Raw genomic sequence first — 4,569 nt, 5'->3', positions numbered from 1 at the left:
TTTCTCCTGTCATTTCTAATTGGCTTACTGAGTGTTTCACTTCCTTTTCATATCAGCCTGAGTATTCATCAATATTTCTAACTCTTTTCTGAGTTCATTCAGAAGTTTATCCTTATCTTCCTTCAGTTCTTTAATTTCTTTCTGTGTTCTTTAAATTCATTGAATTCTTTTATCATGTTTATAATTGTTCTTTTCAGTTCCATGTCCTGCATTATTTCTAGGGGGTTGTCATTGTACTCTTCTTGATGTCTATTGGTATTTGGTGGGGATATGTTATTTTGGGTTTTCATGTTATTATTTTTTTCTCTGTGATTTTGACATGTGAATTTCTTTTGTAGTTTCTTATTCTTGTGCGAGACTCAAGCCTTCAAGTTTAGGTCTGCTTCTTTTTGTGAACTTTATGTATCTTTGTGGTATACTTTTTGGGCTTGAAACGCTGGTTCCTCTAAGCTTTGGTTCTCTCTTTTGATTGTATATTGGAGTGGCCAGATTGCTTTTGTCTTCAGGAGTTCCCACAGAGGCCCAAGTCAGATGAGAATCAAAGGCTCTCAGGCTTTCTTCTAAGGTCTGGGTCCCTCCAGGAAAGATTTTGGCCTCAGGAATTTGGGGGTTGGACTGGCCTGGGAGCGGGGCCCAGAAAAGATGCTGGTCTAGGGCAGCTGGTGGCCTTGCCACCCAAGGATGCAAAGGAAGATGGGGGTGGGAAGTGGCACCAAGGGACTGCACTGAGGAGCTGGGTTGTTCTGGATGCAAAGGATCAGGAAGAGGAAAGGTCCCCCCTGGTGGCCAGGAAATAGGCTGGTGGGTCGTGCAGTCCCAGGGAAGTAGGGAGGTGAGGGTGGGGCCAGGCCCAGAGTGCTCCTGAGGACCAGAGAATGAACATGGTTGGTCTGGATGCAAAGGATCAGGAAGCAGTGGTGGTCCCCCATCCCCAGTGCCTGGGGCGTCAAGATAAGGAATGGGCCAGGAACCAAGCTAGGAGGAGAGCTAGGAGGAGAGAAAGGGCAGGGGTGGGGTGAATGAGACTGGGGGAGTCAAGGCACGGAGGGTGTGATCGGCTTACCTCAGAGAGAGGCCTGTGGGTGGAAGAGAGGCCTGAGGGTAGTGCAGGTCCAGGGAAGCAGAGGGAGTGAGCTTGTTTTTATTTTTTTTGAGGAACCTCCATGCTGACTTCCATAGTAACTGCAGAAGTCTATATGCCAATCAACAGTGTATCTGTGTTCCTCTTTCCCCTTATCATCACCAGCATTTCTTGTCAGATTTCTTTGTTTTTAGTGTTTTGTTTATTTTTATTTTATGTGTATGAATGTTTTCTTGCATGTGTTTAAGTACACCTGTGTGTGCAACACCTGCAGAGGCCAGAAGAGAGCATCGGATCCCCTAGAATTGGTTGTTAGTCTCCATGTGTGTGCTGGAAATGGTACTGGGGTTTTGTGCAAAAGCAGCAAGGGCTCCTAACCACTCAGGCATCTCTTCAGTCCCTGTTTTCAGGTTTCTTGATGGTGGCCATTCTGATTGGAGTGAGTGGGTCTTAAAATAGTTTTTTTGAGACTTTTTTTGGGGGGGTCTTTTTTGAGACAGCGAGGTTTTTGCAAAAGAGGTTGGTGCTGACTATGTAGACCAGGCTGGCCTTGAACTCACAGAGATCCACCTGCCTCTCAAAATAGTTTTAATTTGCATTTCCCTGATGGCTGAAGATGTTGAACACTTTAAAAATATTTATTAGCCATTTGTGCTTCTTTTGAGAACTATCTATTCAGTGCGTTAGTCAATCTACTGACTGGAAGTTTTTTTTTTTTAATTTTTAAAATTTCAATCAGAGAAATGTATTCAAAAAGAAACTAAATTTAAAAAATTAATAATAAAGAATTTACATACTGACTTTATGCCTTTTACAAGGTTACTTGTAAAAAGTTTTACAAAAGTTAAATTCAAAGAAGTCATAGCTCTAAATGAAAAATGCAAAACTAAAACTTTTAGGAATTTACAGTGGGTTTTAAATATGACCCCAAACTAAGATTCACAAAGAAGAAATTAAGGTATGCTTCATTAAAATTAAAAACTCTTTTGTAAAAGAGAGTTAAAATAAAAATATAAGCCATACATATATATTGGGAGAAAATATTTGCAAAATACTTATCTGATAAAAAGAACTGTGTCCAAAATATACAAAGGCTTCATAAAGCTTAATAGTAAGAAAAAGACATAAGATACAAAACCTCTGTATACCTACAAAAGAACCTCAAAACACATGACAGAGCTGAAAGGAAAAATGCTCAAACGTACAAATATAAATGGGGATTTCAACAATCTTTTCTCAAAAACTGGTAGAAATAAGCACGGAAGCAGATGTGAACATAAGAAGGAACTAAGTGACATCAGAATACTACTCAACAAGTCAGAATACTTTTTTCAAGCATCTGTGAAACAGGCACCAAAATAAGACCATGTCTTAAGCTATAAATATAAAGTATGTTTCAACAATTTCAAAGGACTTGAAATCAGTGTATTCCATAATCATGATCAAGTCAAACTAGAACCCACTAACACAGAGTCTAGGTCAGTCCAGATGTCATTGGGCTGGTGGAAGTAAACTGAACATTCTCTAGAAATTGAAGAGAAAGTTTCCAAAATTACTGTCAATGTAGTTGAAGCATTTTATATCTGTATCACAATTCTTTTTCACAATTTCATGTTTATATTGAAATGATAGCAAATGAACAATGTTATGGACATAAAGTGGAGTTAAAACATGGTTCTAGCATAAATACCAATGTTTAGAATACCATATATTAAACCGAGACTAAATAATGTAAAGAAAAGGAACTCTTTATCTCCTAATGGAGTATCTAAGAGACTGGCATACTTGGTTTTCACATGAACTTCCATATCTTGACTACAGTCCTCTGTTTTTCCACAGAATGGACATTCAGGAGGACTGTATGTTGTTTTATAAATTGATCCTTTGATCTTGGACAATCCAGACTGATTTTCCCTACTTTTCAGGAATTTTTTAGGTTCAGTTAAGTTCTCTGAGTAAAAAACTTCATGTTTTAAATTAGCATGTTCAGGTAGGCTTTGTGTTGACCTTTTTGGATGAGATGCACAAGCCGAATGGGTACTTGAATTGACTTCCTCTGTGCTCTGTGGGATGTTGCTCCTGCTCTCTGAATTTTCATACTGAACAGCATCTACCCTCTCAAAGTTGCTTTCTGGTGCATTCTGCTCAAAATGAGCTGTTTCAGTATGAAAACACATTTCATGATAATTTATGCCTGACAACTTGCAAAATGGACATATAACTTCGTTTTCCATGTGAACAATTAGGTGAGTCTTCATATCTGGTTCTGAGGTTACTGCTTCACCACATATATCATAGGAAAGCATGATGGGACAGGTACAGGTGAGATACACGAAGGCCAGTGATGAAGGTTCAGTATGGGAACGTGGTGGTGAGTGTGGTGAGGTCCAAACCCAACAAAGTTCTGCACCAACACCTGGATGGAGAGCAGTGCAAAGCAGAGCAGCCCGAATCGCCTCTGCCTGGAGACTTGGCTGGGCTGGAACTTCTCCCACCCTGGCAGCTTGCTGTGCCCCCACTAACTCGAAGTGTTTTATCTATTTTTTATTTTTTTTATTTCAAAAAAGACAATTTTTAACATATTTTTCCAGAAATAACTTGAAGCAGGTTATGTATAAAAATATATATACAATAAAGTTTAATGGAGGATGAAACAGGAATAAGAAATCAAAGACCAAAGGATTTGCCAACATGGCATCAGCTTTGGTAGACTAATGAAGGTTTCCATTAGCTGTATACTTTTTTTGAAAATCCTAATGAGTTTATTTGGCTTACTAACAGAGGATGGGATAGGGGTTTATTTACAAAAGAGTGGGCATACCCCATTTATGACTGCGCTGGAAAGGCCACACTCAAATATAGATCCTGTCACTTTCTGACAGTTGCACAAATGGGGAGAGAGGTGCCTCATGGTGTTCTTGGCTTATATATCCTTAGCCCCTCCCCCACATGCAGCTAAGGTTGACTAATTGGGTGGGAGGGGCAACTGACTCCCCCATCCACTCCTTGATGAGCATGGGAAGGAGGTGCGGATATAGCTTGCCAGAATAGTGGTCAGAGTACACATCCAGTTAACACTCCACCCCTTCCTCTGGCTCTTACATTCTTTCCACCAACCTCTTTTTCAAAAGTCCTTGAGCCTTGAACAGGGTGATAGGTATAGGATGATCTTCCTCCCATTGTGGAAAGGCACTGAACTTTTGGGTCTCTGCATCATCTGTTTTCCATGGGTTGTTGGCCCATTTCAGTGGGATTCCATCTACTATAAAAGCAAAAATGGCAAGAAGCAAGAACATCTAAACAGTGGCTACTGTAATAACCTATGGGTGTAAACACAAATGCTTGGATAGTACTTTAGCAGGTATATCACATCCATCTAACAAAACAATTGCAGTGGCTTCCCTACTGGGTCCTATATTCTCCCCTCCTCCTCTGCCATGGGGTTGGTCTGGTCTTCAGTGCCAGATGTGTATTACACCTCTAGGAGA

At 40.1% G+C, this 4,569-nt stretch overlaps 1 pseudogene; it reads right to left on the bottom strand.

The window, feature by feature from the left end:
• Positions 1-2,745: 2,745 nt before the first annotated feature.
• Positions 2,746-3,387, bottom strand: LOC103745626 (annotated as a pseudogene).
• Between the last annotated feature and the right edge of the window lie 1,182 nt (positions 3,388-4,569).

This window comes from Nannospalax galili, unplaced genomic scaffold (genome assembly GCF_000622305.1).
Source record: "Nannospalax galili isolate Female #2095 unplaced genomic scaffold, S.galili_v1.0 scaffold323, whole genome shotgun sequence".
NCBI lineage: Eukaryota > Metazoa > Chordata > Mammalia > Rodentia > Spalacidae > Nannospalax > Nannospalax galili.
Note: the sequence above shows the minus strand (reverse complement) of the source record. Positions and strands in the feature narration are given on the sequence as shown.